Below are 24,022 nucleotides of genomic sequence, written 5' to 3' on the forward strand. Positions count from 1 at the left end.
CTTAAACAGCAAGAGGCTCAGCAGTAAAGGACAACTTGTCTACAACTTTTTTTTTTAGTCCAATGTAAGTCCTGTCTGTAATGTCCAATTTGGTGGGGGCGCTTCTTTGACCCAAACAAACACGGAGTCAGAGCTTTCCACCCTTTACCAGACATGGCTAGAGGGGTGAGAACCGCTCTAGAGGCTGATAAAGCAGCCAGTGGGTCAGTGATTCTCAGCCACCAAATCCATCAGTCTACTTCATTTCCCCAACTCTGGGGGAAGCTAACCAGTGTGAGTGACAAGCTGGAGCTATAAGCATGTGGGTGGGGGTGAGGATCATGCTGATTGTGATAAAGAAGGTTGAGTTGGGTTTTATCCTGAGAGATAATAAAGCCATTGAGCTTTCTGCGATAAATATATCTACTTACTTAGAAAGATTAGCGCATGATGCCCTGGACAAAGAATTCAACCAGAAACTCAACGGGAGATATATGTGTAAGTAAGCTGAGGAAGGAGGATTGGGTACAGAGGAAATTTGACCCCTAATACAGTTACAACAGAAGCCTCAGCTGACCCCATGAGGAGGTCTGGGGCTGGCATGGTCTTCTAAGTTATCCCAATTGAGGCAAGAGAGCCAGACTCTTGTGTCCCTGCATTAATTTGTCATGCTCTTGGCAGAGGCAGTTCCCTGAGGGAAATTCTCATGAGAAGGAAAGCCATGACCCACCAGTATGTATTGTTCGCAGCATCTGGAGAATGGGTATATCACTCCTGAAGAGCATCCAATGTACAATTTCTATGCGAGTAAGCCTCCACATTTGTTCTATTGTACTTCAACTGTGCAGCTAAGAAGAAAGCACACTTATTTATGCTAATTGTTGATGGTGATTACAGCTTTGCCTGGCTATGCTCATAGCAGGGTCTATTTCTGTGAAACAAATAACCTGAAAACGTAGTGTAATAAAACAAGAAACCTTTATTATCTCATAGTTTCTCTAAGCCAGGGATCCAGGCACGGCTTAAGCTGGACACCTATGACTCACAGTCTCTCACAAGGCTGACATCAGGGTGTTGACCAGGACTGCTGTCATCTCAAGGCTCTACTGGGTGAAGATCTGCTGCCAACCTCACTCACAAGGAGCTGGTAAGAATTCCCCACTGGCCGTTCACCAGATACATCAGTCACTTGTTTTGGGTCCCTATGTGACTATTCATAAGCTGGCAACATGCTGCCCCAAAAGCACAAGGATCTGAGGGGAGGAAGCAGAGAGGAAGGCAAGAGAAAGAGAGAAAGAGAAAACAAAAGTCAAATTTAAGTTATGACTTAATCTTATAAGTGATATCTCATTGTTTCTGCTGTGTTCTATTCCTTAGAAGTGAGTTAGTAAGTCCAGCCCACGCTCTAGGAGAGAGGATTTGTACAGGGCCTGAATGCCAGTGTGTGAGGGTCACCAGGGGCCATCTTAGGTGCTATTCACTATATAGGAGATTAAAAACATTTTCAAAGGGAAATTCTTACAACTATCCCCAAACCCAATCAATCAGATATACCTATAGAAATTTAAAGAAGAAAACCACTCTAGAACACTATACTTGTATTAGAATGATATCCAACATTTAGACATTCACTGACTTAAAAAACATACACACATACGCACACACAACTTCTATTGGTGAGATAAGTAGGAAACTGAAAGCAAGTCTTAAGAAATTTGGTATTGCTTGACATCTAAGTGCATGATCACTGGATCACTAAGTGGATACAGAACAAAGATATCAGAACAAAAATATTTAAAATAAAAATAATTAAACCAATTTTTTAATTCATTAGGGATATGGGGGGAGAAAATGGTCTTCACCACAGAATTTAAGAATGCTACAGATGATTTAACATCCTTGCCAAATGGACCATGACTGAGGCAAAGGAGTAAGCTTAAGTTTTGGGGAGAAGAGCACTAGACAGTAAGTTGGGGACTTTCTCTTAGTTCTGCCTCTGATATTTCCTAAGATGAATCAGAGATCACTTAGCGTGCCTGGATTTACATTCTTACCTGTAAAAAAGTGCATCCACTGGAAGGTTCCTTGAAGTCTAAAGGGCTTTAATTTATAAAACAGTCCATTTTATTTTTATTTCATCATTTTCAAAAGGGCTTTTATTAAACTCTCCCCATACAGTGCCTCTTGACGCATCGCCACAGCCCTGGAGTATATCCACCAGGGAAAGGGACCTGTCAGTGTTCCCCTGTGGCTGAGGCTGGGCTCGTCCATGTAGCTGTGGAGATGGCCTCACTTGGTGGTCCCAGTCTATGTCTGGCTGCTTCTGAGGAGGCTTGGAAACAGTGAGGCAGGTGGGGAGAACTGTAGGTGCTGGCAACTGAGGGCAATCTCTGGTCTAGGGATGGGGTTGGGGTGGTCTCCTCAACACACACTCTGTCTTTTTTTTTTTTTTTTTGAGAGCTTGTACAAGCATGGTGGGCAGGGCACAGAGGAAGAGGGGAAGGGGAGAGAGAATCTTAAGCAGGCTCCATGCTGAGCATGGCTTGATCTCATGGCCCTAAGATCATGACCTGAGTGGAAATCAAGAGTCTGACGCTTAACTGACTGAGCCACCCAGGCACTCTTGTCCCTTCTATTTCTAGACAAACTAAGTCATTAGTAATTTATTACTGTTATTTCTACATGTCTATCCAGAATCCACTATCTGTAGCTACAAAGAGTCCATCCAAGTTCACTTATTTATATAAAAATAGTCCATCTCCTTGGGACTATCTGAGAAAAATGCCCAGATCCCTCAGCTTGGGAAACATATTATAATGCTGTCCTCTTAAAAGTCCTCACCATCTTGTCCTGGCTTCTTAGATGGCCCCAGCAACAATATGCCAGAGACATAATGACCAACAGAGACAACACAGTGATGGTCATCTTCATAATATCGGTAATTCTTTTATTCCCCAAGAAATATGGTTTTAATAAAATAATTATGGCTTTTTAAAATACTTTATTCAAAAATATTTTTATACTTAGTATTACTTCACAAATTTACTATTCCAGTTTTTTAGTTACTTTGATACTAAACCTAAGGAAAAAGTTCAATTCTACTTGGTGCAAAGAGCTAGAGTTCTTTTTCCATCTTGTTTCTATCCTTCCTGCAGACAGTAAATAACGATTGCTCCAGGAAGCTAATAAACCAGCATGGCCCTGCACGCTGCATATCTCAAGTGAAACACTGTCGGTTACATTTGGTTCATGTGGCTTATGTAGAACTGCTCATTGTTTCCATGATATTGGCTTTGAATACATTGCCTAAACATCTAGCAGCAAAGACATTCAGGTAGTTGGTAAAGACACTGTTCTACAGGTAAGTATCTTTAGAGGTGGATTATTTTTAGGTCAGCATGACTCTTCTGTGTATGTGTACATAATCTAGTGATATATAATAGTAATCCCTGTAATAATAATAGCAGTGGCATCCTCTGATAGCTTAGTATGTGCCCAGTGCTCTACGAAGTACATTTTGTGTATCATCTCATTTACTCTTCATGAAAATTCATTTACTATCTCTGAGGTGGGTACTGGTATCATTTCACAGATAAGAGAGTTGAGACTTCGAAAGATAAATCAGCTTGACCAAGGTGAAGCATATAAGTAATGGCTGGAGGTAGGATTTAGACCCACTAGCTGATTTCAAGCAGGGAGTCCTTGTTTGAGCCTTACCTCTGCCTGCCCTAGAATTCAGGCATACTGACCAGGTCTGAGGAGCATCTATGATGGACTGATATGCATAGGAAGTCCTAAAGGAAGAGACGGTCACATCGAGTTTTGTGCAAGAAGCCAGTGTCAACGTTTTAGACAACTGTCTACCACCCATGAACTCCAATGCATTCTCTTCAAACCCAAGGAACAATGTTAGTCAGGGGCAGTAATGTCCCTAAGGCATTGAGGGCACAAGGTAGCCCTGTTCTAAGCATGTATAACCAAGCAAGTACAGTGCTTTCTACATGTGGAATTAAGCTGGAACATAGCGCTGGAGCTGCGCTGGAGCTGAGTTCTGAGAAATCTACATCTGAAGAGGGAACAGGAGAGGTCTTCAGCACATTATCCTGCTGGCCTTGGTGGAGTATAAAGGGACTCCCCACGAATCATGGAACAGTGAACAACATAAAACTGGTGGACTCTACTCAGTGCCGTGAGTGTCTGTGAGACTCTCTCTGAGGACGCCCAGTACTATTTATGTGGAACTTGGAAAAATGGGAAGAGCTAAAGAAATGCATACGTTACTAATACCTAGAAGGCTCTCAAAAGAATGGTTTCCACGTCTACTGATGCCTTCTAAAAATGTATTAGTTCCTCTTTGTACCACTATATTTTGGTTCTTATTGAATAATAATGACTCAACTATGCAAATCTTTATTTATGTAATTAGACAGGAAGTCAGTCATGGTGCCCCAATACAAATGACTATTTGATCCCAGACATGGGCATTTACACTGGTCTCTCTTAAACATATCTAGTTATTCTAATCTATGAAGGAAATTTTGATTCACGATTCTACCAGCAAACATGTTACTTCTCTCTCCCAGCTCTGACAGTTTACAAACCTGATAAATACTTACTAAATCTTTATATAATTTGTTGATATAAACTGTAAGAGGCCTCAGCTTAGAGCCAAATTTAGTCAAACTCAGTCAATATTATCCAAACCCAAACAACCTGTGAATTAGTGAGAAAAACAATTTTTCTTATAAAAAATTATAATAGGCAAAGATCAATGTCAGAGACCTGAAGCACCATTAGAAATCTTTATTCATATTGGCAATGAGTCATTTACAGTATAATATTTTTCAACTCACTATATGTTCATGAAATGGAAATATCGTCCTAGACTTCACTAAATCTCCCATACATAATGTGCAACCTTGTCAAATGCCTTCAAAGAAATCCAGATGCACTATCTTAGAAAGAATCCACCAGTCCACTAAAATAATAAAGTTGTTTAAAATGACTCATTCTTTGTCAACTGAGTTTCAATAGCAGTGTAGGTAGAATTTATATTTCAAAATCAAGTGTTATCTAATTTTTCTTTGCCAATATATACTGAGGCAGGTGTTATGGAACACACATTGGAATGTGTGGGTAATGCTAAGAACTTGCAGTCTTACAGAGAAGTTGGAATGGGCAAAAATGCATAAAATGTCAGATAGAAAAGTATATATACTGTGTGCTCTGGGAATTAAGATGGTGAAGATTTTTTTTTTTTTTTTCCTGCAGGAGTCATCAGAGGAAGCTTCCTCTCAGAGGCTATACTTAAACTGTGCATGTATATGTTAGTCTGAGCTCCTCCAGAAGTAGCCTCAATACATATAAGGAGTCAAATGCATGTAATTTATTTAGGAAGTAGAGGAAACACCAGTAGAGAAGCAGGAAGAGAGGGTAGTCAATAAAGGATAGATAATAAGAGGATTAGCACAAGGGGCAACTTATACCCATCCCAGTGGGAAGCCCTGGGAAGCATACTGAGTAAATGCATTAGATGAATTTTCTCCAAAGGATAAGAAAACTACGGTTTTTTTGTTTACCACTCCTGACACTGATAGGCTAAGGTTGCTCCTGAACAAGATGGTATCAATTCTTTGGCAGCACTTTCTGCCTGCTTGTACAAGGTCAGAACAGGCTTCATGGCCAGAGAAAGCCCTCAAGCAAACAGAGGCAAGTGCAAACAGTTGGAAAATGAGCCACAGAGTGTGAAATGGCAAGGACAGTGGGGTGGAGCATTGTATACAGTGTGTGTGTGTGTGTGTGTGTGTGTGTGTGTGTGTGTGTGTATGCACACACACACACATAAAGGCATACAGATGGAAAAGACCTTCTAAGCTGAGAGAATGACAATTTAGCAGGAGCAAAGTATACATGAAAGGATGCAAGAGAAATCAGGTGATAAGGATGCACTTACACCCAATTTTCAGGGGGCCTGTGTGGCTCAGTCAGGTAAGGGTCTGACTCTTGACTTTGGCACAGGTCATGATCTCAGGGTTGTGAGACTGAGCTGTGTATCAGGCTCTGTGCTGAGGATGGAGCCTGCTTAAGATTCTGTCTCCCACTTCCCTCTCCTCCCCACTGACATGTATTCTCTCTCCAAAAACAAACATGCAAAAAAACAACCTAATTTCCAACTGACAAAATTTCTCTTACGGTTTCCTATTTTCACAATGAGATTAAGAATTACGATCTCCTCTTGGCAGTGCTGACAAAATGCTGGCCATGCCTGCTTCAGATGAAATAATAAAGCTAGAACTGGTATGATTGCCAGAATTTTCCATCTGCACTCCCATCCTGTACAGAATTCTGGCTGTCAAGATGGCAAGAGAAAAATGTCCAGCTGACTGGAAGGCATTTTGCTTATCTCTTGAACTCAGCTAGAAAGGTAAGTGTACTATGGGTAAAGAGGCAATCTGGTTATGTCCGATTAAATATGGCTTCCTATTGGTATTCACACTCTTTTTTCACTTAAGCCCCCAAATACTCTAAAATCTAGAGTTTAGAATCCGGAGTCTATATCCAAAAAGCCACCTGCTATTTGATATCCACTGGAAAGCTCTACTCCAAGACACTAAATCAGTATTTTAAGTCCTTTGCTATGTGGAGAATAATATTTGTATTAAAATAAAACTCTGCAATTAAAACTCTATACATTTATATGTATGCTTTCAAAATATTTTTCAAAACTAGACTGTCTACATAGGAGAGCCAAAATTTGTAAGCAATAAAACACAAACTCTGAGTATATTTCTCTTAGAAAGCTTCCATATTAAGCTTTTGATTTAGAATAATCCATGCTGTATAGCCAATTAGGTAGTTCTTTGAGAGCACTGGAGCTTAGGATGACAGAGGGCCCGACTGATGTACTGACTCAGGCAGGGGTCCAGCGACAGCAAGTGGTAGTGGAAGCACACAAACACAATTTTTTAAAATTTGGCATCTTCTGGAAAGAAATACCTTTTTATCACCCTCAAGATGCCAGCACAGATATGGAGCCAGTCCTTCCTAGCAGGAAGCCACATTTTCTCTTTCTATACACTATATTGATCTCATCTGTGGCTCCTCCGAAGCATCTCTGACATCATCTTTTCTTGTTGGTATCACCCTTGATAAGCAGATTGGTCTTTCTAAATATAAACCTAATCACCTCCCACCTCAAGCCCTTTATTGCCCCTCTTTCCATCTATATTTTAAGGAATAATGTGGCCTTAGTTTAATTTGAAGTCAAATAAAAAAAACATAAAATATAGGGACTTTTTTATTATATTAAACTTATTGAATTCAAAGGATTACACATTATTCTGGGGTTATTTTTTCTGGTTTAAATAATTTGCAAGTATATTCTCTTTATAAAATTACTGTGTATTAGTCAGAAGAGGCTTGCTCGTGTACAGTAACAAACAGACTCTCAAATCTTAGAGGCTTAACACGAAAGTTGATCTCTTATAAAAAGTTCGCTGCTGATCTAGGGCATTCCCGAGAACCATTTTCCAAGCAGTGATGCAGGGCTTTAGACTACCGGCACACCTTGTTTGTGCTTCACTTTACTGCACTTCATTGGTATTACCTTTTTTACACATTGAAAGTTTGGTGGTATCCTGTATCCAACAAGACGACTGGTGTCATTTTTCCAACAGCATTTGCTCATTTTGTGTCTCTGTATCACATTTGGATAATTCTTAAAATATTTCAAACTTTTTCATGATTACTGTGTTTGTTATGGTTCTCTGTGACCAGTGATCTTTGCTGTTACTACAGTAATTATCCACAGGTACCATGAACCACACCTATATAAGATGGCAAACTTAATTGATAAATGTACGTGTTTTGCTCCACGAACTGGCATTTTCCTTGTGCCTCTCCCTCTCCTTAGGCCTATTCCCTGTGACACAACAATACTGAAATTAGGTCAATTAATAACCCTACAATGGCCGCTAAGTGTTCACGTAAAGGCAAGAGTCATACATCTCTCAATTAAAATCAAAAGCTAGAAACGATTAAGCTTAGTGAGGAAGCCGTGTCAAAAGCTGAAAGCGAGGCTTCTTTTGTCAGTTATCCAAGTTGTGAATGCAAAGAAAAAGTTCATGAAGGAAATTAAAAGTGCTACTCCAGTGAACACATCAACGATAAGAAAGCAAAAGAGCCTTATTGCTGATACAGAGAAAGTTTGAGTAGCCTGGATAGAAGATCAAACCAGCCACAACATTCCCTCAAGCCAAAGCCTAATCCAGAGGAAGAAGGCTCTAACTCTCTTTAATTCTATGAAGGCTGAGAAAGGTGAGGAAGCTACAGAAGAAAAGACTGAAGTTAGCAGAGGTTGGTTCATGAGGTTTAAGGAAGAAAGCATCTCCGTAACATAAAAGTACAAGGTAATACAATGAGTGCTGGTGTAGAAGCTGCAGCAAGTCATCCAGAAGATCTAGCTCATTAATAAAGGTGGCTACACTAAGAAAGAGATTTTCAGTATAGATGAAATAGCCTTATATAGGAAGAAGATGCCATCTAGGACTTTTATAGCTAGAGATGAGAAGTCAATGTCTGGCTTCAAAGCTTCAAAGGACAGGCTGACTCTCTTGTTAGGGGCCAATGCAGCTGGGGACTTGAAGTTGAAGCCAATGCTCATTCACTATTCAGAAAGTCCTAGGGCCTTTAAAAATTATGCTAAGTCTACTCTGTGCTCTATAAATGGAACAACAAAGCCTGGAAGACAGCACATCTGTTTACGACATGGTTTACTGAATACTTGAAGCCCACTATTAAGACCTACTGCTGAGAAAAAGATTGCTTTCAAAATATTACTGTTTACTGACAATGCACCTGGTCATCCAAGAGCTCTGATGGAGATGTTCAAGGAGATTACTGCTGTTTTCATGCCTCCTAACACAACATCCATTCTGCAGCCCATGGATCAAGGAGTAATTCTAACTTTCAAGTTTATTATTTTAGAAATATATTTTGTAAGGCTATAGCTTCCATAGACAGTGATTCCTCTGATGGATCCAAAGTAAACTGAAAACCTTTTGACATTCTGGAAAGGACTCACCCTAAATGCCATTAAGAATACTTGCGATTCATGGAAGCAGGTCAAAGTATCAACATGAGCAGAAGTCTGGAAGAAGTTGGATTCCAGTCCTCATCGATGACTTTGGGGGTTCAAGATTTCAGTGGAAGAAGTAACTGCAGAAGTGATGGAAATAGCAGGAAAACTAGAATTAAAAGTGGAGTCTGAAGATGTTACTGAATTGTTACAATATCACAATAAAACTTAAATGGATGAGGAATCGTTCCTTAAGATGAAGTAATTTTGAGATGGAATCTACTCCTGGTGAAGACACCAGGAAAACTGTTGAGATGACAACAAAGGGTTCAGTATCTTACATAAACTTTGTTGATAAAGCAGCAGCAGAGTTTGAGAGAACTGACTCCAATTTCAAAGAAGTTCTACCATGGATAAAATGCTACCAAACAGCGCTGTATGTTACACAGAAATTGCTTATGAAAGGAAGAGTCAATCAATGCAGCAAATTTCACTGTTGCCTTATTTAAGAAACTGCCACAGCCACCTCAGCCTTTAGCAACCATCACCATCATTTTAAGTATGTCCAGGAAGGTAAGAACAAGATATAAAATATTATTCAGTAGGAATTTTTATTATAGATTGTGGTGGTAGATGGCAAAATAATTTCCTAATGCCATGAAATGACAAAAGTAAAAAATGACACCCTATGTGAGCAACCCACTTAATTTGAGACATTCTATCAGTGCATAAAATGCCGAAGTTTGGGAACTGCTGATGCATTCTATGAAACCTAAATATCACAGCCATGGTTCTTCAAGCTCCGACCCTGCCAACATCTCCAGGATTATGTACAGACAGCCCCTGATAGGAGTCATGCTTCTCTGTTTTGTCACTGCAAGTCATGACGACGTGCCCTTGTGCCAGTTATTCCTTGTCCTAAATCTCCTTTCAAATGTCACCAATTCTATGATACTCCCAGACACAGTCAACATGCTCTCATATCCCTCTACTAGCACTTATCCCACTTTAGGTCATTATTTGTAGACATCATGAATCCTCGTGAGTTCTTTAAGGATAGGGGCCAAGTTTTCTTCATCCCTATAATCCCAGAATCCACTAGATTACAGGATTAAGTGCTTAATAAGCACTGAAAGAAAGCTTGGTTCCATTGATCAAGACTGTCCTCATTTATATTTTAATTAGATTTTTGGAAAGGGTCTCAAAGAACGGTTTAACTCAAAAAAAGGTCCTTTGGCTTAAGTAACTTCTAAAAGTCACCAATCTATCAGCTCTTCAGTTTTTCCCTACTGCCATCCTCACTCACGTTGATTGTTCAAGTTCCACATCCCCCCAGCACACAGCCCTGTTCCTCCCACAGCAGAGACTTAGGAAATCACTCCTACTTATTCTGAACGTGGGCTTTGCTCTGATCCGTGATGTTCCACTGAAAGGGCTAATGGGATCCTCAGTTTTCAAAAAAGCATATAGATCTATAGTAAGTGTGGCTTCGATTGTGACCTGATGGCATAATCCAGCAGCAATTTTCAAATTACTGGTGGCACTGAGAGTATAAGCTGCGTAAGGACAGGGACCACATTCACTTCCTTCCAGAAGTGTTCACCAAGAATCTCTGCACAGATGGAAGAAAGCAAGGAAAGACTGGAAGTGATGAGGAGAGCTCTCTTGAGAAATGCTCACAGAACTCAGTTCACTTGGTTACATGGCACACCCGCTCTTTGCAAAGCTAAAGATGGATAAGGCAAGATCTTCTCTCTGGAATCACAATCAGAGTATGCACCGGGTTTATAAAGGAGAAGAACAGATTAGCATAACGAATGAAGCTACAAGACAAACTGTTCTGTAAGAGAGGCACCAAGACCAAGGTGTGAGCATACAGAAGAAAAAGAAATTACCGACTCATCCCCACATGTTCTATAGCAGCTACTGGCAAGATGTTTTTTAAATGAACCTTGATAACTTCAGAAAAAGTCAAGTACTGAGCAAGACACAATTTGTAATTCTTGGCATGATTTGTTTTATTGGCTCCCTGGGTCCAGGACAGTATTGAAAAGGGAAGTATCTATAAACAGAATGAATAATGTGTAACCATAATACATTCTTTGTTTATTTTTACATCAGGTATTTGGAATGTTGGCACTATTAAGACAGTAATTTAATTCTGATTCCCTTCTGAAACCGTGATGTTATAATGCAAACCCTTCAAATGAGCCATATTCCTGGTGATGAAAATTTGGTGCTGGTGCCGTAATTATACCAATGTTATACTTTTGTTATAACTCTTTTAAGTAAGAAAATCTTTGATGTCTGTTGGCAACATTTTATTTTATGAAAAAGCCAATAATCACAATAATAATAAAAAGGTACCTATTTGAAATTAGCCATCTAGTTCTAATTCTTAAAGCTTTTCATCTTTGGATTGATTTGCACATCTCAACCAATTATAGAGGTGGGCAGATATTATTATACACATTTTGCAGATGAGAAAATTGAAACTGGGAGCTTTGGAGACTTGCCCAAGCACGTGAGAATGATTCCTATACCAAGAGTCTAAAGACACTTCGAATCACCAGTAATCAGAGTGGTTCTGTTTCCATAACACAGGCTTTCTCAATCTGGACTCTACTGAAACTTGGGAACCGATAATTCTTGGTTGTGGGGGCCTATCCTGTGCATTGTAGGATATTTACTGTCATCCCTGGCCTCTACCCACTAGGTGTTAATAGCATTCCCAACCAAAAATATCTCCTAGAGGACACAATCACCCATGGTTGAGAACCACTGCCATAAGAGAATCAGGCTCCATGACGAATGGGTTCTCCTATGTACACAGCTTCCTCTCTACTGCCTTTGTGCTAACAGGCTCCTCAGTCTCTTTGACAGACTTAGAAGAAATGGTGAATTTGTCCCTCACTATGGCCTGATGGCATGATCAAGTAGCAGTTTTCAGCTTACTGAATGCACAGTGAGGAAATAAGTTACATGAAGGCAAGAACCACATCTACTTCTTTCAACAAATCTTTAAAAAATGGAAAAGTGGACCACTGATGCCTACCATGGACCAAGCACATTACCCATGTTACAAACATTATACAAATTCATTCTTCAACCATCTAAGTATTAAATGTCCCATTTTCCAGATGAGGAAAAATTCAGAGAAGTAACTACTATAGCAACAATCTTATGTGGGTCGGCCTGGACTTAGGACCAAGGTCAATCTGATTAGAGAGTCTATATGTATTCTTTTATGCCAGTGTTGCTCAAATTGTAGACTATGAAATAAAGCTGGGGGGTCATTTTTTTCTAATTAGAATGGAATGGAATGGAAAGGGATTGAAAATATCAGAGTGAATTACATGTAATAAAGTTAAGGTGTTGTTTGATGAAACTTTTCTCTTTGTGTGTTATGTTCGTTGTTCTAATGCAAAATATATATTTTCCCTGTGGGTTAAAAATATTTGAAAAACACTGCCTTACTACCTATTATTTGTCTTCTAACGGTTAAAATATTTGATTGGCATCTCAACTCCTCTTCTCTTAAATTAGAAGTTTGTTCTTTCACTAATCCAGCCAATTTAACACTTTATCCACAAGGTATGGCTGCCTGTGCTGATACCAAATCTGGGGAAGTTGAGGACTAGCTCTAAAAAAAGAGGACGCCATGGATACCTACCACGTTTGGGAACTGGGAATATCGGTGCTGTACATACACCTATTAGAAGTCCAGCATTCTCAACTTTCGCTGATGTGACTTATGTTTTAAAGGAAGCATTGTCCTTACCACCCCAGGCTCCAGTCTTATTTCCCAAAGAGAACCATGAGTGATCTATTACCAGAACTTAACAGGGAGTCAAACGGCAAAGGAGAAGTGTGTTTTGTAGCATCCCAGCTCCATCATCAGAGCAGAGTGTAGCAGGATAGGTTTCTAGCTGAATGACAATCACATAATAACCAGCATAATTTCTTATCTCTTCATCCAGAATATATGGATATTTTCTTTTTAATATGGTTTTTAACACAGTTTCTATCTTACCTTTTTCTAATATGCTGGATATCTTTCTACGTCAATATCCCCAAATCTACTTCCTTTGACTGTTGTGTATTATTCCACCATGTGGATAAACAGTCTATAAATAAACAGCAGCAGAAGCTGCTGCTGCTTCCTCTTCTCCTTCATATCCTTTCTCTCCTTCATCCTCCCCTTTTTCTTCCTCCCTCTCTCGTCTGTTACCACGCTTTTGTATATATGGAAGTATATACGTAAGAAAAATGTACAGCTGTGGGACTCAATACACCTGCTTTGATTTTCATAGATGTTGCCAAATTACCCTTCAACAGATCACAGCAATTCATTTTTATACTTAATGTTTGAATGTGTATTTTCCCCATAGCCTCATCAACATCATATAATGAAAACCTCCAATTATTTTCTGCCACGTTTAAGGTAAGACATATCTCATTGTTATTTTGCATTTTTCAATTACATGTAAGATTGAACTTCATTTCGATTATTGTAAACCCTTTGTATTTCTTTTCCTGTTTAGCTCATAGCTTTGCTTTTTCTATTCATTTATGTTTCTTATTAATAAAACTTCTTTATATATTGAGGAATTTAGTTCCCTGTAATACACATTACAAATATTTTCCATGCTGATTCTCTCTTCTGACTTTGTTCTTTAAATACTGAAATCATGATCAGAAAGTAAGGTACGTTTCCATCTACAAATTACCTTACAAATTACCAATATTCTCTTGTAGAACTTTATTTTTAATTATGTTAATGGGGATAAAGAGTAAGAAAGACATCAAACTTTATTTTAAGAAAGACAAACCAGTTTTCATGGTACTTTTTATTAAATAACCTAACACTTCTTCACTGACTTGAAATGCCTCCTTTGATATGTATTCAATTCCCATGTGCATTTTGGATAATTTCTAGACAGTAATTTCTAGACAATTTCATTTTCTATTGATTAGAACATTGTTATTGCCAGAATGTCATTTTAATAAAAGGGTTAGTTATTGCTTTCACAATATTTGAGTTCTTTCTCACTGATTTGAATCCAAAAACAAATGGAAGGTTTTAGGAATTGGGGAGAGTCTTCTCTGATGGTCTTAGAAGGGATCTTTTAAAAATTCAATTCCTATAATAATCTGATTTTTCTCACAGATATTTCACTTACTGCTTTGTAGTTTTCTTTTTGTGTAGGATATTTTATTTGAACAGGAAGGCTGTGGGTTAGTTTGCCCCATCTTCATTTCCTTAATAAACATTTTCTTGAGATGCTAATATATATGGGCATTGTTCTAAAGACTGGGAACACAGCTGTGAATAATTCACTGGGTCTTTCACAGTAATGGGTGTTACTAAAAAATTACACAATTCAGGTGTATCAAGGGCTATGACGGAAATAACTAGGACAAAGAATGAGAGAGATAGGAAGAGGTGAGACTGAACTGCCAGACAATGACTCTCTGAAGAGGTGACATGTGAACTGATGTCTAAGGACTATGAAGGGAGTCATCATGTTCCTGTTCCTTAGCAATGTCCAAGGCTGTGCTTTCCATGTACTGTGTCTTGATAGATACTTCCTGAATGAATGAATCAATCAATGATGGCCAGAGGTTCTGCCCTTGGCTGTAGGAAGCACTTGAGTTTATGTTGCCTTTTAAAAAGTTCTATTATGAGGAGCTGTTTAGACAAGTTCTATGGTAGGTTTTTACTTTGGGGAGGAAAGAGATTTTCTTTCAGTTTTTATTCATTACTTATTACAACAGCTCTTTTGCAATGACTGATTTCAACATTTCTCTCTGGGCTTCTAAACCACCCTGGTCCTGAACAAGCCTGAGCAAGTTTCCAAAAACAGGGTTTTTCCTTCAGCCCTACCTCCCAGTCTGCCGTGAGGAAGTCTTGCATATCGATACCTCCGTGGGACACAGAATGGAAATGACAAGGAACTGAAAGCAAGCCTAGTGGGCTCAGGTGATGAATTTTCAGAGTCCTGCTTCTCCCAAAACATATCCTGCAGATCATAAAAGGTCATGCTTACACATGGTCTCTGATGCCTGATTTACAGTGGATTATACATGAACCCCATCTCATGCTTCTCCAAAAAAATTTTCACTGTATAGTTTTAAGGCAAAAAAATCCGAACACACTTAAACTTCCTTTTCAATGATTAGCTGAGTAACAAAATACACAGTGGGAAAAAATTAGAATGGATAAAATGATAAAGTTTGAGTCACAGACCAGTTTCTCCTGCTTGTTTTTAAGATTGAAAGCCATCAGCTTTCTTGTTGTTGTTTCCTTTTTTATGATTGCTGAGCTCTATTAGAATTAGAATTATAAATACTTGATACGAATTTCTCTCTTTGATCTGTCCTACTTGTCAATCAACAGTCTTTTAAACTCTAGATTCTTTTTCATTCCTGACATCTGCCATTGTTCTCTGCCCTGAATGCCTCGCCTGCTATTCTCAAAAGCCACCCGGAATCACTGAGAGAGAGTATACTGCAGTATCAAGTACCATGGCTTCAGGCTCTGCTGCAGCTGCCCACTTTCTAAAAGCTCCCTTTATTCTTTGCAACTGCACTTAGCCAATTCAGACCAACAAATATCAGTTCTTTCCCCCTTACCTTTCATGCAAAAAAACAAAAAAACCAACAAAAAAACCCCCACAAAAACAAAACACAACCTTGAAAGTGTAATAAATACCTCCTTCTGCGTAATATACATTGATACACCTTGTAATTGCCTTTCCCTGTAGGTTTTAGTCCTTTGCCCTTTTATTCTTTTCTTCTGTACTCTGGCTTCTTCAGCATTCCTATTCCCAGCCTTGAAATCCAAGTTGTAAATGCAGAAAACATGCCCGCCGATTTAGGACAAACTGAATGGCTTGCATTAAAGAGGCCACAGCACCACACCCATCTGGTACTACTGCTCACTAAAAGCACCCATCGCTTGGTTCAAGAGAAAGCAGCAGGTCTTAGAGTCAAGACTTAATGATCTATGAGCTGGAGAGCACACCGTGGAACTTGGGAGAAGTGAGTTGCATGGTATTATAGTATGGTATTATAGTATACACACACACACACACACACACATTCACACACACACGGTATGCATATGTAGTGTATTTTCCCACCAGTCACTGTACTTACCACCTGGAGAAATCCAGAGTCAGCCAGCTACTGGGGCAGTCTACTGGTGCATGATTTTGTGCTGCTTCTCTGTTTACTTGCCAATTTTAAGTAAGAATAGCCACGGTATTAGGAATAGCCATATTTTACTGTGTATAATTACCATTTGAAGAGAGTGGCCTTGGGAGGTCCTTTAAGGCAATGTAAAGACTACCCAGTCTCTACTGAGTGGAATATATGACCTGTAAGAGCTCTTCACTTCATATAGGTCATTAGACAAGAAGCAAACCTTTCCTTACAAGGAAACTGTGAACTTACTCTTTAAGTCATTTTTGTTGTTTTATAAAAAAGTTCAAAAGACTATTAAATTCTTACACAGCCATGGGCACTAGGGCCCCTTTACTAATGGGAATGGGGCTTTTCTCCAACCTCAGAGATTCTAGGAGCTAGACAGGACCGTAGAGACAAGTCTGCAGTAAGCAATTTGAAAGAATCCTTTCTGTGGCAGTCAGTATACAATGACTAATTCTTTCCTAATCAGTGAGAGGTCCACAGACCAGAAGCATCAGCATCATTGGTTACAAATGCAGCATCTCTTGGGGCACCTGGGTGGCTCAGTCGTTAAGCGTCTGCCTTGGGCTCAGGGCGTGATCCCAGCGTTCTGGGATCGAGCCCCCCGTCAGGCTCCTCTGCTGAGAGCCTGCCTCTTCCTCTCCCATTCCCCCTGCTTGTGTGTTTCCCTCTCTCGCTGGCTGTCTCTCTCTGTCAAATAAATAAAATCTTAAAACAAACAAACAAACAAATGCAGCATCTCAGGCCTCAACCATCTACTGCACCAGAATTTCTATCTTCACAAGATCTCCAGGTGATTCATGTGCACATGAGAGTATCAGGGGCCCTGATCTAACCTTCATTTTCTGAATAAACTAGTGCTCAAAGAAATGAGTTGCCTAAGGTCACTGAATGAATTTGTTGTAGGGAGAGCTAGAGCCACACTGTGTGAGTCACAGTGTCCATTCTGGACAATCACCTTTTCTCTCAGATGTCTGGTTCCTTCGCTGAGGCCTGGGCTGGACCTTTCTCTCTGGGTAGCTTTAGACCTAACCATCTCCTCCATCAGAACTTTCTCCAACAGCAGAGGTTGTTCTGTATCTGCACTGTCCACTGGACACTCGTGCCTACTGAGTCCTGCAAATGGGGCTGGAGTTACCAGAGAGCTGGAAGAGGGCAAGTGGGGAAGAGTGAGGCCTTCAACGCTAGGGCACACTGACCACTAAGGTGTAACAAGGAACAGGAGCTTCAGGGCTTTTGTTTCGATAGTTGGCGTAGTGGCGGTTTCTCAGCTCCTGTTTTGATAAAGTTAGTTAACGTTTGTTGCCATTTTCAGGGAAGACGGCACTAGAAAAAAAACTTTGGATTGTCATTTACAAACTGTGAAAAAAAGCAAAGAGCCTTTAGGGTCAGCAGGGAAGCTAACATTTCTTTTGAAAAGGTATAAATAAGCCAATAAGCTGCTGTTCCTTAGGCAAATGCCATGTCTCTGTTAATGTTTGTTCTGAGGATTTTCTAGAAAGAAGAATAGTCTGCTGCTATTACTTATGATTCTTCTGGCCACCAGCAAGTGAAGCTTTAAACTACCTAAATTGAAAATACACATCACAAAATGTTTCAGAAAGAATCATACAGACCTATCCACCTACCATTTAGTGGCCAAGATTTCCCCAATTCTGCATTGTTGCCTGTTCCCATGCATTCTGCAATACGATTTTATAGCTCTTCCTATCAAGAGGTGAAGTCAGCTTCCTCACCTACAAAGGTGCACTGACCTGATTATTTACTTTGGTCAGGAAAATGCCATGGAAGTGACAATGTGTCAGTTCTGAGCCTAGACTCAAAAGGTCTTGCATGCTCCCATTCTCTTTCTTGGAAACTTCCACTGACATGTGAATAATCCTGGACCAGCCACTGGAGAGAGGCCCTGGGCCATTCTATCTGTCCCCACTGAGGCCAACAGACCAGCCACCCCAGCTACACACCAGCACACTACAGGACTGTGAGTGAGAGCAGCTGCAATGAACCAAGTGTAGGCCATATCAGCCAAGTTGCCCAGGCCACGTACAGGCTTGTGAAAATAAATAAATGGTGGTCGTTTTAAGCAACCAAGTTCGGGGGGCGATTGTTACAACACTGTCACGACAACAGATCCCTGTTATACCCATGTTACCATGTTTAACATTTTTTAATGTTACTCAACATTTCTCAGGGGAAAAATGGTTTTTGAGGCCATGATCAGATGAAGTTCCTTGGATTCAGGATAGGTCAGAGAAGGAAGGGACATTAGCACTAGTCCTGAGCTATAGACAGTATTACAGTTGAGAAACTGGAGGCCTCGTGGAGGGAAATAAATCACCTTGCATCAGACAGCCAGCCAGTGAGGGGCAGCACAGGACACAGGCCTCCTGTCTCCAAGGTTTACAAGTACTCAGTCTGCTCTTTCATGAATATGCTCTGAGATTTGCTTGTCTGCCAACCGACAAGCCTTTGAAAACACAGCTTTAAAAAAGGAGATTACATTTACAGAGACCAGTGCTTCCGAATTTACAATCTGATTTTTTTTTATTTATAAAGGCTCACTCAATTCTTTGTTAAAAGGAATCCTAACTTTGCCATTTATCTTTGATGAAAAGATCAGTGGATAGCCTTTTCAGTCACCACCATACTGCTTATTTAACCAACCATTATCATATCTATTTGTAATTTGTCAAGAATTTTGCATGTTATAATAAAAAAAGTCTTCTTGAATTTGGCATGTTTTCTACTCACCAAGTGAATTTCTTCATGGGAGTGTATTACTTCCCCCTAGCAGGTTAGTGACTAAGCTTGCTTGCTTACTTCTTTTCTTTTTTAAGCTCTGGTGATCATTCTTTGCATCTCAGAGTTCATAACATATTTTCATGTAAATTATCTGATCTGAATTTCCTATTAACCTTTTTTTAAATTTTTTTAAGTAGGCTCCATGTCAGGCGTGGAGCCCAATGCAGGTCTTGAACTCACGATCCTGAGATCAAGACCTGAGCTTAGTTCAAGAGTTGGATGCTTAACAAACAAAGTCCCCCAGGCACCCCCCTATTAACCCATTTTTATCCCCAGGAAGAAAACTGGGGCTTATGGCAGTTTTGTGATTTTACCAGGTCATGTGGACTGCAGGGAGAAGGACTTGGTCATGCTTTGAGACTTTTACTCAACTGTGTGATTTCTTTCAATGATGTCACCTTGCCAGTTTATAATCTGCATCTGTTGGATTTGTGTAGGGGCCAGTCGTGCCCAGTTTCTCCTTTCTTACTGAAATACCCTGGTCCAAAGCCACTTCCTAAGAAAACAGCCCTGGGCTCCTCTTGGCACAGGGGTCCTCCATGAGGGTTGATCTCCCACAAGAGGCCAGAAATCAAACTGGGTCTGCCAGTCTGAAGAAAGTGAAAGGTAAAACTGAAAGAGACATAATAGCCAACCCCTGGTTCTACTCTGTTTGGGGTGGTGGGCCATTTCTGTTTCTAGTTCTAATCCATTTGTGCCGTTATTTTCCTTAACAGGACTTGAGTCCAGCTCAAGCAATCACCTTTACTTTGAATGACATTTCGAATTTTTCAATGTCTTCAACAAGCGAAACTAGTCTATCAGATGAATTGCAATCAAGTACTATTATCACCATTTCATAAGAGAGAAAATTAGAACCTGGAAGGAAGGTCAAGTGACTTGCTCAAGGTTACACAGCAAGGTTAGAAAATTTAAACTCAGTTCTCCTGCTTCCCAGTCCTAGGATCTTTAGGGTTTTCTCAAAGTTGAAATTGGACTTCTTTAGTAAGATACACACAGTGTGTCTTTTTTAATACACTTCGTTGAAAAATGCACGACAATCTCCTCCAGGAGTATGTCAGAGGAAAGTTTAAGGGAACCTCAGAGAGCTGCTCAAAAAATCCTGCTGACAGTCTGTTGATATTTCAAGGCAGGATACATATCGCTTCACACTGTCTCTATCACACTAGTCTCTTGCCTTCTTGAAGGCTAGCCAACAACACTCAACACTTTAGTTAAGAGTGACAATTCCAGGGGCGCCTGGGTGGCTCAGCTGGTTAAGCGTCTGCCTTCTGCTCAGGTCATGATCTTAGGGTCTTGGGAGTAAGCCCTGTGTTGGGCTCCCTGCTCAGCTGACAGCCTGCCTCTCCTTCTCCTCACCCCCTGCTCATGCTCTCTCTCTCTCTCAAATAAATTTCTTTTTTAAAAAATCTTTAAAAAAATGACAATTCCATATTTAAGTTTTACCAAGTTCTTATTGTTATTTCTCCAAGAGAACATAAAACCTTCATGCAAATACAGAGTTGAGACTTTGCTCCAATAGCATGGTAAGTCTGAAGTGAGGATGCAGATTGGCTGTATTTCATATTTATGAAACCCTCCATGAGATGCTGAATAGATTGGTACATGGCTCTTCAAATACTAGGCACCACTGAACGCTTTTGATGAGGCAAAAGAGGAGGAAGGTAATGGCTTTGAGATATTGATGGATGCTCCCACCTGCTACAGACATTCACTGCCTTCTGGGCACCACCGCTGCTCCTAGTCAGTGACTGAGTATGGTAGGAATATTAAGATAACCCCAATTCTGGGGGAAATGGGAATCCTATGACAACCTTAAGAACCTTCCCTAGACTGCACGGTGGTCTTGGATGCTTCCTCCCGACATTCCTTTCTCCCTTTTCTCCTCCATAGGAGGCAGACTTACATCTTGGTCCGACAGCTCTCCCAGCCTTCCCTGGCTCACTCCCCATTTTCTCTCAAGCATTTCCTCTAATATCTTTACACGGTTAATCACATCTTGGTATCCACTTCTGGGAAGACTTGGACAAGGAAGCAGATGAGTTTTCTATGCTTAGGTCAGCAGCTACTATATACGTATATATAAATAATTTTGAAACTGAAAGTACATTTTAAAATTATTATACCCTCTGATAATGGTTCCAGTACCAGACCTTGATCAGATACCAGCTTTCCCCATATTTATCCCATCTCATAAAAAATGTAAGATGAGCCTAGGCATGGTGGCTGACCTAGACTGATGGGCCTGCCCTTTGCAGTACAAATAATGGGCAAGATAACACAGTGATAAAACATCTTGTTGAGAAGGCTTTATCATCACCGTCATTGTCTTCGTCCTCATCGTCATCATCATCATCATCATCAACATTAGAGAAGTCTCTATACCAAGGGCCTCGAGGAAATCAGGACTGGCAGAAGCAGTCAGTTTTGAACCCAGGGCACTGAATAAACATTTGGGAAAGAATGCCTCACCCATACCCAAAGAACAAAACCCCCTCCTCCCTTCTGCTGGCTTCTGATCTGAGTTGAACAGAAATGGAGCAGGTAAACCAGGACTCTTTCTCTTTTCTCTTCACTGTTGCCAATATGATAATTGTTCTACTTGTCTTCCAGCAAGAACACGGTCTGTAACTCACTTAAGTCCAGTATATCCCAAGATCTTGGTTAAGTGACCCTATAAATGGCAGAACGTTAATGCCTGAAGTTTTTATTCCTTTTTCTTTGCTTCAAAACACAATGCAAAGACAGCATAATCTGGACCTTTCTATTTATCCAATAATTCATTTGTATTTTGCTTGACTCTACCACCGATCTAATGACTTCCCCAGAGCGCAGATTGGGCCGAAGGTACGCTCTAGGCTTAAGCTCTGTTTCCCAAACTTTAGTGAGCATGCTAATATCCCAAAGATCTTGTTAAAGTACAAATTCCAAGCCAGTAGCTTGTTGGTTAGGGCCTCGGATTCTATATTCTAACAAAGAAAAAAGAACGAATTGACGCTGTTGGTCTAATGCCGTAAAGCCATGCAAACTTTAAGATGCCTCAAAATCACCTGGAAAGGTTAAAACACAGATCTCTGGGCCCCGTCCCAGAAATCTCAATGCAGTAGGTCTGGGGGGGCACTCGAGACTCTGCCTTTATAATAAACTCCCATATGATGTCAGTGTTGTTGGTCCCTGGACCGTACTTTTGAGCAGCAAGGTTTTAGTGAGCATACCTAGTGGAAAAGTCTCATAAAACCTAACTTTTTTCTGCTATCTATTTGATTGGCATGGGTTAATGAATTTGGAAAGTTGCTGAGTATTTTTTCTTGGGGCAGATTCATTCTGCTTTCAACTTAACCTTATGATATAAGGGTAAAAGTACAGAACTAAAAGCTGCATAGGTCCCGGATGTGAAGGGAAAGACAGCATGGTTTTACATCAGGCAACCCTGACTCACCATAACCTATGATTCCCACTTTGAACCTTTTTCATCATAAATAAGACTCCCTCTGCAATACCTAAGTTCTGTAACTTGTACTTTACCTCTGCTTCAGGACTGACTCCAAGACTGCCAAAACATGAACACAGGGCTGAAAAACACTGATAGCTGCCTGGCACTGGGCCCATGAAAATTCTGATAACGGTCAAGATCCATTTCGTAAGAGACTTCATATTAAATACCGGACAACTCTCCATCTCTGCCTAATACAGTCACTCTGTATCCGCCACATGTCCTGTGTGCTAGGGGCTGGGATTAGTCCCTTACATGCAGTCTCATATAAATCTTACACCAACCCAATTAGCGGATGAGAAAGCAGAGATGATAAGCCACTGGATCACGGGCCTATCTGTCCAAAACCTGCGCTCTAGATCCTTGCTACTGAAAGCACAGCCCATGGACCAGCAGCATCGGCATCACTTAGTTGCTTAAAATATGGTGCATCTGAGGCCCCACTGTTGACCTATTTGACCAGAGTCTTCATTTGAACAAAATGCCAGGTGATTCCTGTGCCTCTCAGGGTAAGGCTTGGGCTCACTCTGCCACTCTCTCTCTCCCAAGGAAGGATTTTTTGCAGAGTCATTTTCTTTATTGGAAATGCTTCAGCACAGACCCAGTGAGACATCAAAGGCAGTCATTTTCATCGCCGGCAAAGGGATGGTTTGATTGCTCTGGGAGTAGGACTACTTGGCAGCACATCAGAGTTCAGGGGAGCTGCATGTGCTGACACAGGCAGTTCCTGGCTTTCCTGGGCTGGACCCGGGAGCTGATGTGCAACCATCGCCAGAAGTCAATTAGATTATCCAGCAGGGCCTTCCCTCTGTGCAGCTTTTACTAAGGGATTACTCCAAAAAATCTTCAACAAGGATCTTCAGACTAATAGTTACATTAAGGAAGAGAAGAATCCTCCTCTATCACTTGGCCTTTGGAAAACACTACCAATTCAAAACTAGTTTCTCTCCCAGGAAGAAGAGATAATAAGGGGCAGAGAAATTCAGTATCAGACTGAAGCAGGGGCCCACGTTTGGGGAAACGTGTAACACAGGACACTTTGTCAACCTCCCAGTATTTAGGGGATCAAAACAGCAGCCATGTGTAAGTTCACAAATCTGCAGCTGACCAGTGGTCTGCTCACCTGGCCCAGGATTAGGTGATCTCAAGGAAATCTCCCACGAGTCTCCTTCCAGGCCACCAGGATAGTTTCAGCTGGGGCAACTCTGCTCTGGTCCATGTGCCCCTCATCTTCCTGCAGGCTAGCCTGGGCTTTTTTCCTTGGTGGTTCAGTGGAATTCCAAGAAAATGAATGGAAACACTCAAGACATCTTGAGACCTAAGCCAACCTGGGATCCTGTTACTTCTGCTGCATTCTACTGATCAAGGCCAGTCTCTATTTAAAGGGTGGGGGAACACACTGTCTACCTCTTGATTGGAGGAGCAGCAAAGGCACGTTGCCAAAAGGGCATGGATACAGG

The 24,022-nt window shown here is 40.6% G+C and overlaps 1 long non-coding RNA gene across 1 annotated transcript in view; it reads right to left on the reverse strand.

Moving 5' to 3' along the window:
• Positions 1-9,078: 9,078 nt before the first annotated feature.
• Positions 9,079-24,022, reverse strand: part of LOC125283115 (uncharacterized) — a 441,679-nt gene continuing 426,735 nt past the window's right edge. The window contains exon 3 of the long non-coding RNA XR_008959403.1: positions 9,079-9,195. This is a non-coding gene — a long non-coding RNA (uncharacterized LOC125283115). The remainder of the gene's footprint in view (positions 9,196-24,022) is intronic.

Source organism: Ursus arctos, unplaced genomic scaffold (genome assembly GCF_023065955.2).
Source record: "Ursus arctos isolate Adak ecotype North America unplaced genomic scaffold, UrsArc2.0 scaffold_16, whole genome shotgun sequence".
Taxonomy (NCBI): Eukaryota; Metazoa; Chordata; class Mammalia; order Carnivora; family Ursidae; genus Ursus; species Ursus arctos.